Source organism: Schistocerca gregaria, chromosome 4 (genome assembly GCF_023897955.1).
Source record: "Schistocerca gregaria isolate iqSchGreg1 chromosome 4, iqSchGreg1.2, whole genome shotgun sequence".
In the NCBI taxonomy this organism is placed as follows: domain Eukaryota; kingdom Metazoa; phylum Arthropoda; class Insecta; order Orthoptera; family Acrididae; genus Schistocerca; species Schistocerca gregaria.
The window spans coordinates 195,576,679-195,593,334 of record NC_064923.1 but is presented as its reverse complement, the minus strand read 5'-3'; the positions used below and the strand labels follow the sequence as shown (position 1 = coordinate 195,593,334).

At 42.4% G+C, this 16,656-nt stretch overlaps 1 protein-coding gene and 3 non-coding genes across 5 annotated transcripts in view; 2 read left to right on the top strand and 2 right to left on the bottom strand.

Moving 5' to 3' along the window:
- The window catches only part of LOC126266759 (uncharacterized), a 181,083-nt gene that overhangs the window by 70,870 nt on the left and 93,557 nt on the right, over positions 1–16,656 (top strand). The window lies entirely within an intron of this gene.
- Trnas-cga (transfer RNA serine (anticodon CGA)) lies at positions 18–92 on the bottom strand. The gene has a single exon. It is a non-coding gene; the product is annotated as a tRNA-Ser (tRNA).
- Positions 318–392, bottom strand: Trnas-cga (transfer RNA serine (anticodon CGA)). The gene has a single exon. It is a non-coding gene; the product is annotated as a tRNA-Ser (tRNA).
- On the top strand, positions 986–1,060 carry Trnas-cga (transfer RNA serine (anticodon CGA)). Its single transcript has one exon. It is a non-coding gene; the product is annotated as a tRNA-Ser (tRNA).

The following is a 16,656-nucleotide window of genomic DNA, read 5'->3' as shown; positions in this document are numbered from 1 at the left end:
TGGCAGATTAAAACTGTGTGCCCGACCGAGACTCGAACTCGGGACCTTTGCCTTTCGCGGGCAAGTGCTCTACCAACTGAGCTACCGAAGCACGACTTACGTCCAGTACTCACAGTTTTACTTCTGCCAGTATCCGTCTCCTACCTTCCAAACTTTACAGAAGCTCTTCTGCGAACCTTGCAGAACTAGCACTCCTGAAAGAAAGGATACTGCGGAGACATGGCTTAGCCACAGCCTGGGGGATGTTTCCAGAATGAGATTTTCACTCTGCAGCGGAGTGTGCGCTGATATGAAACTTCCTGGCAGATTAAAACTGTGTGCCCGACCGAGACTCGAACTCGGGACCTTTGCCTTTCGCGGGCAAGTGCTCTACCAACTGAGCTACCGAAGCACGACTCACGTCCGGTACTCACAGTTTTACTTCTGCCAGTATCCGTCTCCTACCTTCCAAACTTTACAGAAGCTCTTCTGCGAACCTTGCAGAACTAGCACTCCTGAAAGAAAGGATACTGCGGAGACATGGCTTAGCCACAGCCTGGGGGATGTTTCCAGAATGAGATTTTCACTCTGCAGCGGAGTGTGCGCTGATATGAAACTTCCTGGTAGATTAAAACTGTGTGCCCGACCGAGACACGAACTCGGGACCTTTGCCTTTCGCGGGCAAGTGCTCTACCAACTGAGCTACCGAAGCACGACTCACGTCCGGTACTCACAGTTTAACTTCTGCCAGTATCCGTCTCCTACCGTCTCGGTCGGGCACACAGTTTTAATCTGCCAGGAAGTTTCATACCAGCGCACACTCCGCTGCAGAGTGAAAATCTCATTCTGGAAACATCCCCCAGGCTGTGGCTAAGCCATGTCTCCGCAGTATCCTTTCTTTCAGGAGTGCTAGTTCTGCAAGGTTCGCAGAAGAGCTTCTGTAAAGTTTGGAAGGTAGGAGACGGATACTGGCAGAAGTAAAGCTGTGAGTACCGGACGTGAGTCGTGCTTCGGTAGCTCAGTTGGTAGAGCACTTGCCCGCGAAAGGCAAAGGTCCCGAGTTCGAGTCTCGGTCGGGCACACAGTTTTAATCTGCCAGGAAGTTTCATTGTATTTATTGTTGCGCATTATAATGCGCCAAAGTATTGAGTTATCTTCTCTTGGTAATATTGAGACTTTCTAAATCTTTCTTTATGGGCCGAATCACCGCCAAATTTCTGACTTTATCTATCCACAGTATTCTTAATAGACTTCAATACGCCGACCTTCCAAATGCCTCCAACTTCTTATGGGGAGTGTGCGTGACTCATTCCACAGAGTAAGATACTGAACACGTAGCAACGAAGTAATCTGGTGCGAAATGTAATACTTGTGTCAAGGCTAGCTAGAGCTTTCTTCATTTTCTGATCAATTCTGGAGCGAATTTCTTGAGAGAGGTCCCAGTTTCCGTTCACCTTTTCACTGTTATCATTACGGAATGCAAGACTGCCCTGAATTTAGTCTCGTTTTGTCCTGACAACCATCTGTTGTGTCTTCTTGACATCTAACGTAACCCCATGTCATTTTTCTTTTCATTAACAGTGTTTAGTTGTTCCTGCAGATCTCACAGCCTGTTCGCAAGTACATCAATGACATCAACATATCTCAGCTGTCGACCGAGAAGGACCGTAGCAAAATTGTCCCAGTACAGCTTTCCACTAAATCGAGGAACACAACTATGCAGCACAGCTCATCTACGATTTCATCAAATTCTTCTCCTGAACAGTGCCAAAAGCTTTTTCGTAATCGATGAAACGAGCATGAACATCGACGTACAAGTTACGACGTCGTTGAATCAATATCTGAACAGTAACTCCTCCCAAGTCGCGAAACCACTTCTGAATCCACACTGAGAGTCTTCAGTTTTCTTCTCACAATTATTCTCAAATGCAATATTCCAAGAAATAACTTCAGGGACTGGCTCATTAAATGGATCACTCTGTAGTCATTATAGCGCTTTTCACTTGACTTTTTGGGAACAGGGATAACAATTGATTTGAGCCAGTCATGCGGTGGACAGAAACTGTTGAACATACCAACCAATAATGAAAGAGATCATTCATACTTGAGCAGCTGTAGAATGCACATATCGTCAGGACCTGGAGCCTTCCCTATTATTGGAACTGTTATTTTTTATTTATTTATTTACACATCAAGTTCCGTACGACCAAATTGAGGAGCAAATCTCCATGGTCATGGAAATTACAACATAAAAATAATAACAGATAAAAATAAATATTTATGAACCCGAAAATGTCAGTCCATAAGTTCAAGTAAACGCAATCTGCAATACAACAATAATCAGTTTTTTTTCCCCCTCGAGGAACTCCTCGACAGAATAGAAGGAGTGACACATGACGAAACTCTTCAGTTTCGATTTGAAAGCGAGTGGCTTAATGCAAAGATTTTTGAATTCGATTGGTAGCTTATTGAAAATGGATGCAGCAGTATACTGCACAACTCTCTGCACATGAGTTAAGGAAGTCTGATCCAAATGGTTTGATTTTTGCCGAGTATTAACGGAGCGAAAGCTGCTTATTCTTCGGAATAAGCTAATATTGTTAATAAGAAAAGACAGTAAGGAATATACGTATTGAGAGGCTAATGTCAGAATACCCAGACTCGTGAACAGGGGTCGACAAGAGGCTCGTGAACTTACACCACTTATTGCCCAAACCGCCCGTTTCTGAGCCAAAAAAATGTCGTTTTAGAATGGGGAGAGTTACCCAAAAATATACTACCGTACGACACAATCGAAGCAGACTAATTTTCGTGTCGATCACTCATTTATACAGTCCGAATAGTAAAAATGGCAGCATTAAGTGTTTGAACAAGATCATGAACCTGGGCTTTCCACGACAGCTAACTATCTATCTGAACACCTAGAAATTTTAGCTGTTCAGTTTCACTAATCATATGCCCGTTCTGTGAAATTAAAACGTCAAGTTTCGTTGAATTGTTTGTTAGAAACTGCAAGCCATGAACTTAGGTCGTCTACTGCACTATTTGAAACCGAGACAATGTTGCACACAACATCCGTTACTACCAAGATAGTGTCATCAGCAAACAGAAATATTTTAGAGTTACCCAAAATACTAGAGGGCACATCATTTATATAAATAAGAAACAGGAGTGGCCCCATCACTGATCCCTGGGGCATCGCTCTTGCAGACAGACATCACAGTCAATACTTCTGTTGTCTCTGAAATAATTTTCAGTGTATTCGTTCCACTCACCAAGTTTCGCTTCAGTACTAGGGAGAATGTTGCTTTCCTTGTTTTAGAGCAACTCATTTCCTTTGCTGCCGTAAGTTATCTTATTTTCTCTTACAAGTTGAATGAGTTACTCTTTCCATTCAATTCTCTTTCGCTGCTACATGCTTTTGAATTTTTTTTACAATACGTATTTCTTTCTGCAGTACTTTCTGCAATTCTGTGTACATTACCGGGTATTTAGTTTTATAGGATCTTCTGCTATCGAAGAGTTGTAGAATTTCAGTAGTCATGCAAGGCTCGTGTTTCCTAGTCTCTGAGTCCTTTCGTTTTCCTTGACTCACTTCACTGTAGATTTAGAGATTAGTTGTATTTGTGTTTTACAGGATCTAATCTACGACTAGTTTTGTGCACAATGCCATTTTAGCCTCATTCCTTAGTGCTGGATCTTGGAGTTTGTGGATCGCCATTTGGTAGATTCGTTGCACTGCGTAAAATTTGTTCATTTTGATATTCATTGTCGCTAGCAATAGGTTGTGATCATAGTTAATATCGGCGCTAGGTATGTCTTCACACCTCTCATGAAAATTCTGAATTGCTTTTTGATGAGGAATTAGTTTGATTCCTGACATTTTTGTTCAAGTTTGAGGTTCATATATAAAAACGACATGGAGGCAACTGAAAAGGATTGCTATTATGAACTCTCCTAATGACATATCTGGATCAGCAGATCACCTCAGTCATTGCCATTCCCTGAACGCCGACCATGGCCTACTTTGGCACTGAAATCGTCCGTCACTATGGTAGCAGTAGATTGTTTGATGAGAGAGGAGCTGTCTTAAAAAGTTTCGATATCCTCATCTGATGCATCACAAGTAGTCGCCATACCTAGATAACATTAATCAGAATGGGTTTTTGATTGAACTGTAAGAAAATGACCGTACAGGCATAAAATACTTCACAGTGGCGTTGATAACTGGGTGTACTATGAACCGTACTCCATTGAAATTACAGTTCCCTGCATAATGTTCTTGAATCAATCAATGCTATATTGTCTCAAAATAGAGAAGTTTATCTCAGTGATACCAAGCATGTCAACTTTGATTCTTCCCACCGCTCTGATAGCATCGCGAGTCTTTGCCCTTTGAAATAAGCTGTGGATTTATAAGTCGCTGTCCTTCTCCTGACCGGCTCGTAGATTCTCATCACCTTCTGCCCACTGAAGGCTGCTGGGGACTGACTGGCCTCGGCTTTAAGTTTTCCAGATATGGTACAGATTTTTCTGGGCATAAGTGTGAGGTGGTTTCCCTTTACCTATGTTGCGCAATTTCGGGACCGCTTGTGGCACTATGGCTACTCTCTCACATGTTTGTCACACAGTCGTATCAGCCGATATCTACACAGGCCGTGATGTGCATTGACAACGAGGCTGCTGTCCTCCGGCATTACGGCATTACGGATTCCATTGGCATATCCTCCACCGACGGACCATACCGCTCTCTCAGGCGCCTTGCTACGGTTCGTGCGGCTTCCCCCGTTGGATGTTCGAGTCATCCCTCGAGCATGGGTGTGTGTGTGTTGTCCTTAGCGTAAATTAGTTTAAGATTAAGTAATTATGTAAGCCTAGGGACCGATGACCTCAGTTTGGTCCTATAGGAACTTACAACCGCTGAAGGCAGGACTAGAGAATGAAAGTGGAGGTTACCATCGGGCATCGCAACCTTATACCGTCGGGGTCGAAAAAGGAAGAGATGGCTAGAAAACCCGATAGGAAAGAACAGAGAGCAAGCTGAATTTTTGAAATATCTCATGCACCTTACATTACACTTCGGAGAGGAAACGTTTTCATATCCAAATGAGAGGAACAGGTTTCAAGACAAATACACTTACACTACACCGAGGTGACAAAAGTCAGGGGTTAATGATAGGCACATACACAGATGGCGGCGTTTGCGTACAGTTGCCATTGTTAACAGACAGACAACACTGCCTGAAATAACTGCAGAAATTAGTGCGGGGCGTACGACGAACGTATACATTAGGACAGGGTGGCGAAAATTGGCGTTAATGGGCTACGGCAGGAGACGACCGAAGCGAGGGCCTTTGCTTATAGCACGAGATCGACTGCAGCGTTTCTCCTGGGCACGTGACGATGTTGGTTGGACCCTAGAGGGCTGGAAACAATGCTTCGAAACAATCATAGAATTTTCATGGATGGCAATGCGCCGTGTTACCGAGCTACAATTCTTCGCTCTTAGTTTGAAGAATATTCTAGACATTTCTACAGCTACATCTACATCCATACTCCGCAAGCCACCTGACGGTGTGTGGCGGAGGGTACCTTGAGTACCCCTATCGGTTCTCCCTTGTATTCCAGTCTCGTATTGTTAGTGGAAAGAAGGATTGTCGGTATGCCTCTGTGTGTGCTCTAATCTCTCTGATTTTACACTCACGGTCTCTTCGCGAGATATACATAGGAGGGATCAATATACTTGCTTGAGTCCTCGGTGAAGGTATGTTATCGAAACTTCAACAAAAGCCCGTATCGAGCTACTGAGCGTCTCTCGTGCAGAGTCTTCCACTGGAGTTTATCTATCATCTCTGTAACGCTTTCGCGATTACTAAATGATCCTGTAACGAAGCGCGCTGCTCTCCGTTGGATCTCCTCTTCTATCAATCCTAACTGGTACGGATCCTACACCGGTGAGCAGTATTCAAGCAGTGGGCGAACAAGTGTACTTCCATTGTTTTCGGACTGCATTTACTTAGGATTCTTCCAATGAATCTCAGTCTGGGATCTGCTTTACCGACGATTAATTTTATATGGTCATTCCATTTTAAATCACTCCTAATGCCTACTCCCACATAATTTATGGAATTAACTGCTTTCAGCTGCTGAAATGCTATGTTGTAGCTAAATGAAAAAGAAATTTTCTATGTATTCGCAGCATATTGCACATGTCTACGTTGAGATTCAACTGCCATTCCCTGCACCATGCGTCAATTTTTTGCAGGTCATCCTGGATTTCAGTGCAATTTTCCATTTTTACAACCTCTCGATACACCACAGCATCATCTGCAAAAAGCCTCAGTGAACTTCCAAAGTTATCCACAAGGTCATTTATATATATTGTGAATAGCAACGATCCTACGACACTCCCCTGCGGCACACCTGAAATCGCTCTTACTTCAGAAGACTTCTCTCCTTTGAGAATGACACGCTGCGTTCTGTTATCTAGGAACTCCTCAATCCAATCACACAATTGGTCTGATAGTCCGTATGCTCTTACTTTGTTCATTAAACGACTGTGGGGAACTGTGTCAAACGCCTTGCGGAAGTCAAGAAACACGGCATCTACCTGTGAACCCGTGTCTATGGCCCTCTGAGTCTCGTGGACGAATAGCGCGAGCTGGGTTTCACACGACCGTCTTTTTCGAAACCCATGCTGATTCCTACAGAGTAGATTTCTAGTCTCCAGAAAAGTCATTATACTCGAACATAATACGTGTTCCAAAATTCTACAACTGATCGAAGTTAACGATATAGGTCGAGCGAAGATCTGGCCACCTAGATCGCCCTGCATGAATCCCATCGAGCATTTAGGGGACATAATTGGGAGGTCAGTTCGCACACAAAATCCTGCACCAGCAACACTTAAGTAGTTATGGACGCATACGGTGGCAGCATATTTGTGCAGGAAACTTGTAACGGCTTGTTGAATCCATGCCACGTTGGGTTGCCGCACTACGCAGAGCAAAAGGGGGTTCGACACTTTACCAGCAGGTAAAGGTACCTCACTGTGCGACAGACAAAACATTTCTTGTCATCGGCATACTACATATCAACATTGCATTTTTAAATTACTTGAATCCGCGTTGAACGTTATATAAGCGCAGATCTACTGTATTATTCAGCTTTAGAATTTAGCTTACATTAATTACATTTATGAACTACAAAAATTTTCACTTGAGGGTAACATTTGCAATCAGTAAGCCATCAGTTAAAAAGATCAGAAACACCTGCTTTGGGAATGTAATTAAAATAGATTACAACTGTTTTTGTTTCCACAAAATATTTCACAATGAACGAGAGATATCCACGCTTATTGAAGATGCCACTTTCATAGGAAAACTGGACTCTGGAGGACTATTACCACCTTCACAGATATCTGAACTAACTGGGTTTTTGTTAGTGGTCACGGGATAGTCCTCATAGCTTTATCTTACTGTGTCATCATGCTTTATCTGTTTGAAGGATACACGGACAATGAAATCACCACAACATCCGCTCGATATCCTCACATCCTGGAAACACAGTTCGCTCCCAAGATGAAAAACACCGCAGATCTTTACACGGAAACAGTGTTTTTTAAGACCAAACTAAGTGCCAAATTGTGCAACAACCAATGAAAGTAACTCGCGGGCTGTCTGAAAGGTGCATCGTTGCAAATAAGGGTTGCGTTAAATGGCTTCAGAGACAAAATAAGACTGTGACAGCGATTTGTTTTTAAAGCCCTCGAATAATTTAAATCCAAAATGTTCCTCAGATATTCTTCCAGCAACGCACCCAGTTTTTGAACTATCGAGGGGAGGGACAGGTGGAGGAGGGGGAAAGAATGTGCTGTTGGTTTTTCAATCAGTGAGAAAATACCTGTAGTTTTGATGATCCACGAGAAATTGTTCTGAGTACCCTTGCTACTAATCAATGTCCATTATATTTCCTAGTTTTCTCCGAAATGCTACTGAATGGTGTGGCGTTTGTCACGTCTTTGCCTATCGATAGGACTGTGGCGGTCGGTAGGTTGCGTGTCGTGCATCGCTGGGAAGACGGAGGTGGCAGCCAGAGCGGTTGTTACATGTGGCCAAGGGGGGGGGGGGGGGAGGAGAGGGGGGGCGCGGAGCGACAACAAGCAGGTGCGGGTAGTACGTGGGGCAGTACGTAACGGAATGTGTGTGTGACAACTGGGGCTATGGCAGTGGGTGCTCTGTGGTTGATGTTGAAGCTTTACTGTGGTTAAGTCTGTGGAGACTTTGAGTCACTGCCTTCAGAGAGGAACGAAGCCCATATAGCATGGACGTTATAGTATGTTTCTTTTCACATAAGGTGGTAGATTGTGATCTGTAGTACGGGTGAGCCGAGTCAAGGGATTGTTATGGGGTAGGCCACCTGAGTAATTCTGAACGGAAGGGGTCAACCGACTGTGGGCTATGTCTACTGAGTAATTTTGCACGGAAGAGAACTCTGAACTGACTTTATTCATTGCCTGTTGTCACTGTGCTTTGCCGCAATTTCATGGATGGAATAGTTGATCTTTGCCTTGTGGCCTTCTCAGCAATAGAGCACTCACATAAGAAGATTTTATTGGTGGTTGTTTTCCTCTCGTGTTAGTGCGTATGCTATGGTGCGAGTATATGTTGTATGCTGATGTGGGGACTGGATTATAGTGCATTTTCGGTGTCAAAACATTTTCGCCAAACTGTGGGGTACTAACTGTATCATCGGACCTCATGTGGATTTTTCTGTAGCTTTCTGGGCAGCAGGAATTGTATCGTATAGTATCTCCATTTCAGATGGACCTTAGATACGGTAACTACCTATTATCTGTGCGAAGCAGTAAGGCCCGAACAAGTAACGGCACTGAGATGAGTGGAAATGTACCACGCTGCTGACAGAAGATGCAACTGCCATTTCGACGATGTTTGCAAGTTACGTAAATGTTTGTTTTGTATCTTGATCGTGATGTGATGATATGATCCTTATGTGATGATCCTTACGTCCTATATTCATTTGTTTTGAAATGTATTAATGAATGAATTAGACTACAGTTTTGGATTTTAGTAATGTTATTGTGGGTTTCAAAATTTAGTAACACTGTTACTGGTATCAAGTGAAAACTTTCAAAGAAGACTGCAGGGGATCCATAGAAAATTATAGTCTAGAAATGTGTGGGGGTACAGAATGACTGGGAGTACTAAAATCTGTGAATAATTCTGAGCTGCTCTCGTTTTGGAGCCGTAAATGTCCTGTTACTATTACAGGGATTTTATGCCTGTGAAATGTGGGATAACTTATATGTCTGGGAATAAGTGATGGAGAACTCATGTGGTGTTGCTTCAGAATTTAAGTGGAGTTTCGTGAACTTTGTCTTCTGTAGCGGCTTGTTCTTCGAATGCCGGTTTGGAAATGTTTAAGGCAGTCTCGAGTAGGGTTTCCCAGATCGTTACAAATTCAGTAAACACACGAACTACTCCAGTTGGCTTTCTCACTTGCTGTGGATTTATAGCCTTACTTATTTCTTCTTTAGTAAGTGGTTAAGATGAAATAGGATTTTCAGTGGGTGTGGCATCTGTTATCTTCAGTTCTTCCATGACAATTGTAGTACATATTTAATTCCTTTCATATATGTAATGAAGCTCTCAGTTTTGGCATCAGAGTATGGGATGTACTCATTTTGGAACTCACTAAGTGTGTAAGTGTGATAAGTGTTACTGTACGGTTAATATGCTCAGAAGAGGATTATTTTTGTTTGTTTTCTTTTTACTTTTTGCACACACACACACACACACACACACACACACACACACACACACACACGCACAACGTTTAGTTCAGCGGTAGTGTGAGTCAACCTACATAGAATAGGATGTTTGGTTGGGGGAGGGGACCAAACAGTGAGGTCATCGGTCCCACCGGATTAGGGCAGGATAGGCAAGAAAGTCGACTGTGCCCTTTCAAAGGAATCATCCCGGCATTCGCTTGAATCGATGTAGGGAAATCACAGAAAACTTAAATCAGGGTGGCTGGGCACGGGTTTGAAAACTCGTCCTCCCGGATGCGAGTCCAGTGTGCTAACCACTGCGCCATCTCGTATGGGGTAAGCCAGCTGGTCTGCCTTTCTGAAGTTCCACAGTGGATCCCAAATCGTTTTGATTCCTGGTGGGTGAATACAAATGATTGCCATTGGGATCCGAGGCTTCTGAGGTGATTATGCAGAGGTCAAGTTTTGAATTACTTTGCCAGAGAGCAGAGTGGAAGCTTGTGCTATCCCCAACATCGAAAACGACACGAAGGTTAAACTGTTCCAGCCAAAAGGTTAAACTGTTCCATCCACTGGCTCACTATTATCGTCTTCAGCAAAATATCGTCAGCTGTCACGGTCAGTTAAAATCTCCCATTGCGATTGAAAGTGGGAAAAGATGGGCTAGGCCAAGAAAAACCAGGTGGCTCATAGACTGCAGGTATTCCCACAGATTTCGACAGTTATTCATTGTTTTTCCTGCTATCTGTAACTGACTTCATAGTTGGCAATACTATTTCTGATATACATACTAAGGGCAGTCAAATGATGATGAGACACAGGGAAAAAGTACGTAAACTGTTCATTCTTTCAAAAGTAATCGCCATAGCTAAGAGAAAAAGTGGTCAACGGCTTCATGGAAAAATGTTATCTACCGAACAATGATTGTATTCAGCCGTGCACCTCTTGGTTCGAAGCAATCCGCGACCCCTTTTGGAGCGTAATCGAAACAACTTTGGCAGATCGTGGGCAGGGCTTTATCCTGCAATGGAATCATGCCGTTCATCAACAATCCTGAGCGTTTGGAGCTCATGGCGCGCTTTAGTTCTTTTGTAAAGTGTCCCGTAGCGATGTGGGACAATCGTGGCGCCAAGATCCAAAACGCCCACGAGCAGCGGGCGCATGTAGTCAAAGAAAAAGGTCATCATGATTCACCGGGAACTATTGTGTCTGTTGTTTCGGCTACGCTGCAGAAGCTTGGCAGGGAAGTCTTTATACATTCTCTATACAGTCCTCCGTGCGAATTTCGTATTTTTGGAGCCCTGAAGAAAGACATTCGTGGCCCCCGATATTCTTTGGACGAAGAGGTGCGTGCCTGGATACGACCATGTTGTGTTTCAAGCGTCAGATGAGTTTTCAGAAGATGTTGTACCCTCGTGCGGTTCAATTGAGATTTATAAAATACAAAATACGCTTCCATTTCCCTGTAATTTTCTTAATTTATTCGACGACCGGTTATGAAGCTAAAGCTTCACCTCCATGTACCACCATACCGTTATGGGAATATAAATGCATGGCAGTCCTGGAGGATCATAGCGAAGTCAAAAAACGCATGAGAGCGTAGGACCAGCAGCCACAGCGCTCACTGGGCAGCACGGCACGCAATGGCTGACCGCTTCCGCCGCCGCGGTTAGCCGACTTCTGGACTCTCTGCTCCAGTCACTTCCGCGTCGTGCTGTCCGAGAGGGCACTGTGGTTGCTGCGACTGCGCTCCCACGCGTTTGCTTGACGTAGGTGTGAGGCCCCGAGACTGACTGACCCGACTGCCACAAATTTATGTCTCCATAATTGTTTGGTTACACCTGAAGATGAATCTTTAAGATTCGAAACCGGTCGTGGGGTTAATTACATTACTGGTAACTGAAGCGGACTTTTTATTCTTTAAATACATTCCTCAATTGTGGATGTTCATAGGTTCAAAACTTTTGCATCGACTGAGATGTTCGAATTTATCGCGATAAATGCCAACTGCAGATGCATAATGCGGATGATGGGCGCAGTATTTCTTCTGGGGTGGCCCTGACAAATGCTGTTTCATTCTTGTTTGCTCTCTTTGGGTCTTCATGATCTCAAGGGGCCTCAGGACCAGAGCGGTCGCCTTATGAGTAAACATTTCGCCGTATTCCTCATGCAGTCTGTTGACTGCGTATCTAAATCGTGGAGATTGCTCTTCCTCCTTTCGACTATTTCGCGATAAAGTCATCATTGGAGTCTACACGAAGACAGTTCCCCGGGTCAACAATATTTCCGAACAGGGGCAAAAACGTGATAGTGGCGCGCCCCCCTCCCTCCCACTTGTCCGTTTGAGATAGGACGCTAAAATTTTTTTTAAAAAAAAAAAAAAAAGAATACGTTAATTTTGTAGCGCACATCTTGCATGGGGGCTAAATTAAAAAGAAAAGACTAATATTAATGAATAAATGCAATAATTTACTAGCTGCGTGACCGGTTTCCAAGTCTCGTAACCGGTTGGTCCTGACTATTATTAGCACGCAATCTGACTGCAGAAAATAAAAATAAAGAATGAAAAGGAATTTCCGTTAACACAATTGATTAATTAAGTCCCCTGCAACTATAAAAGCTACGAAACAACAAAGCACAAGTGTAACTGTCGTGTGTGTGGTAGTGTGACTCAACGTACATGTATCTCGCTCCGTTCTTCCTCAACACGACAAAATATTTTAAACACCATTTACAATGAACTAATTTAAAAACAAGAAATACAGTAATTGCACATAGAAACCAGAATTAAAAGTCTAATAAATGAACACTAGCCAGATGCTTTGTTGACTGTACCTGTGAGCAAGATGGATTGTTATTAAAGAAAACTGTGATACCTTTTTACCTCATTATATATTGTCGAAAATATTCCATTACACCAGCATCATAAATCAAAAGCTCGTCTCCTTTCTCAAATATATTCTGACAATTGCATTTTCTTCCATCTATACATTACACCAACAGAACAGTACATTTCAGTCAACACTCAGATCGTCTACTCTCTCCCCCAACAGAACAACGACTGCTCTCGACTTCCTCTGAACTACTACTGCGTCCAGTGGAGACGGCGGAATAATAATCTTTGCCGCAATCTCTGGCGCTGTGACTCAGTGTAGCCACCTTTCAATCTTTGTTAAGAGTTTGATGTATAAAATGTATAAAACGTATATGTCCGTGGAAATATAAGACATGTTATTTGGTCTTAAGTGTGCCAAACTACAGTCGCACGCCTCTTCACATAGCATTGCTCTATGGCACTTCACTGTACCTCGCTCTGTGGAATTCAAACGTGTATATTTTTTAATGGCATCCACCAACCTGTATTCAGGACACTGGAAATTAAAATATCCTGTGGTACCTCTCCTGCTCCCTGTCGGCCAGACCGACATACTACCACCTTCAAAAAACTCACAATTAATACTCGATGGGACAATTTGTGACCGGAAGAATAAGAACTCTTCAGAAAACTTGCACTCTTTATTACCTATTAGCTAATAATTTTCTCTTTTGTCTGGCATAAAATTAAATATAGGTAATATAAAACCAACAAAGACAAGAGACAAGCAAGACAGTACACATTTCTTCAATCCTTAGATTTTGGCATCTTTTTCTCTCTAATCTGTTTATTACATCAACTTTCGTCAAACGTTTCGCAACGTTAAAAATCAAAATATTGTCTAAACACTGAAAAAGCTGTTAAAACGAATAGTACCAAAGAGTGGAGTGGTTTCTCGATTTGATAACGTCTGTTTTGCACTGGGTGCTAGATAACACGAAACAGGACTTCCTAATACTGCAGCAATTGTAACACACGTCATATAAGCGAGAATGTATTGTCACAAACGGTCATTTTTATCTACCTCATTTACATAAATAACAAGACAGAATATACTTCACGAAGCACTAATATCAAATGCCTACTAGTCCAACTACAAGGAAAAATCTGTATGTCAGGAAATAACTTCACGTTTCATTCACGTGCTCCAGTTTCTCAAACATAAGATCGTCAAGCAGTAGTACGAAATTTTTACATAAATTTGGAATCGTCATATTCTTTCATATAATTTGTGTAATATCTCCGTTTCTTCTCCTTCCTCGTTCTAGCAAACAATCTTTTCATCACTAATTCTGTAACTATTGCTGCCAGTGTCAAAACCTATTCTCTAGTTAACTTCAGTAACTCTGCCAGAATCACGGGTTAGGTATCATGCGTTTATTCTACGGATAGGCGTAATAACGCGTTCGTACAACACGTTTTGCGTGCTAATCCGAGAATAGAGCTTGAGCGGTTGCTAACCAAAAACCGTACAACTGGCCCTTAGTAGTGCAAGGATATGGCAAAAATATTGTGTCAAAATTTCATTTTCTTGCCTACACCGAGAAGGTAATACGTAATCTATATAATATTCTGTTTGTCGTTTATTTTCACTCTGGTAGTCTGACTCCATGAAATTCGCTAGTAATTATAACAATGCTTATCATTCGCACACCGTATCTAGCACATAAACAAACAGCGATTGCTATTCACCCGCTCGGGTTTATTCGGCTCAGCTCGTATAGCCCCGTTCCCGTTTCCTGATGCGACGGGGATTCCTCTGGCAGGTACTACGCAGGATTCATAAAGCCGCTCGTGATTCGTTCAGAAATCAGCTTAGAATATGTAAAAAATGATCAAAAATCAACAGCGAAGCGTTTCAAAATCATATAAACAATCGATTGACAAACGTGCGCTGGATGCTAGGCGCTTTCTGAAACAAGGTTTTTTTCGAATTTGGCGCCCCCTGAAATTGCCGTCCTGGGCATGTACCCCGGTTTGCCTCCTTGGTTCTTGTACATATTATATATTTCTCGTCTTTCATTATAGCTCACTCCTATTTTTCTTAGAATTTCGAACATGTTGTAGCATTTTACGTTGCCCAAAGTTCTTTCGAGGTCGATAAATCCCACGAACTTATCTTGATTTTCCTTCAACCTTGTTTCCATCATCGACTGCAACGTCAGAACTGCCCCTCTGGTACCTTTACCTTTCCTAAGGCCAAACGGATCGTCATCTAACACATCCTCAGTTTAGGGGCTCTTGTATACACTTGTCATTTGTCATAGTTTGCCTTCTTTGTAATCAGCCCAGCAGCTTAGCAGAAAACTATCTTTTATTACATATTTTTCCTGTGCTTGGGGAAGGAATTCGCATTGAAAAATTTGTTTTGTTTATGTCTCATACCAGAAAGTTCTTTTCTTTTCTTAACACACGTCACGAATAATCTCCAGTGTGTGGATGTGTAGGTAATTAAGAGCTGATATGTGGCAGTAGAAATCAGAGTAGTTTCTGTCTTTTCTGTGTTAAGTCGTAGAATTTTTCCTTGAGCCCTGCCGGAACACGTCGTATAACCCACTGTCTTGTACACTACAGTCCCCTTGCTCTTCTTAGCGTTTTGCGAGTAGTAGCACTCCCCAACTAGTAAAAATAAAGCTAACACCAGTGTTAACGGCTCACTCTTCCTGATGACACTGTCGTCAGTATTTGTGCTCCTTGGAATACACTTCAGGTTGTTTAGATTTAGTTGAACGTTTGTTTAGAATGTCGGTATCTATCGAGTTTACTGGAATTAATAGTAAAATGTTTTATTCGGGGAAGATCTAACTGTTGTTCTTCGACTTTCTCAGTATAACTTGGGCGTTGGTGTTTTGTCCTTGGCCTGATATTGAACAAGTGCCTTCAGCACGTCCGTTAAATAAGTTCAGAACTTGTTGAAAGGTTTATTAATTAACTGACACACAGTGCTGAGTGAATGTTGAGTAAATTTTACTCGCCTTCGCGAAGTCCAGCCTTTACTACTGCGTGAAATTCTCAATTCCTTCTGTTTATTAATAACTTTTAGCGAATTACCAGTAACATCTTTTTTCAGTTTTAACGATTCTAATCGTGATTCAGATTCTTATGTTACTATTCAGGTTGAACTTGTTTTTCTGTGTGATACTGAATACCAAATGAGTATGAGTAAGCCGGCCGCGGTGGTCTCGCGGTTCTAGGCGTGCAGTCCGGAACCGTACGACTGCTACGGTCGCAGGTTCGAATCCTGCCTCGGGCATGGATGTGTGTGATGTCCTTAGGTTAGTTAGGTTTAAGTAGTTCTAAGTTCTAGGGGACTGATGACCACAACAGTTAAGTCCCATAGTGCTCAGAGCCGAGTATGAGTAAGATTTTCTCACTAGGAGAATAGTTCTCAGTTCGATGAGTAGAACGAATAGCCATATGTTTATTCAGATTTATGGATATTGGACTCTACTGATTTTGCTGAATTTTTCGACATGGCCCTGTATCTACTGTCCATTCACTGTGGATCCTTCTAACTGTTACAATCTCAGCTTCGTGAGTAGAAAGATTACTTGTAAGACTGAGAATGGTCCGATAGATAAGGATTTATTATAATCATTGACCTTTGTCACTTATACTGGACTTTGATTTCTGTCATGTGGAACCTGCCCCTGTCATAGTAGTACATGCTGATATCAGTGCTTCGTTTAATTTCTCCAGTAAAGAACAACGTTAGTCAAGTGTTTTTCTAGATGGACGAAGTGCACTGTGAGAGCGAAGGATTTTTTTTTGTTATTAATTATCAATTTTATGGAATATGTATCAATTTCGCTCTCAGCCCCAGTCATGGTCCGTCGTCTCTGTGCATTCTTATAACATCAGTAACATTAGAAAATACTTGACGAAAATGTTAGGAAACGTCATCCTTGTATAGCCTTGTCGATGTCTTCACATTAACTCCGTTGCGTATTTAATTAATGTACAGGGTCATAAAATAACTATTAGCGGAACTTCACGTGGCATTTCGCACAAA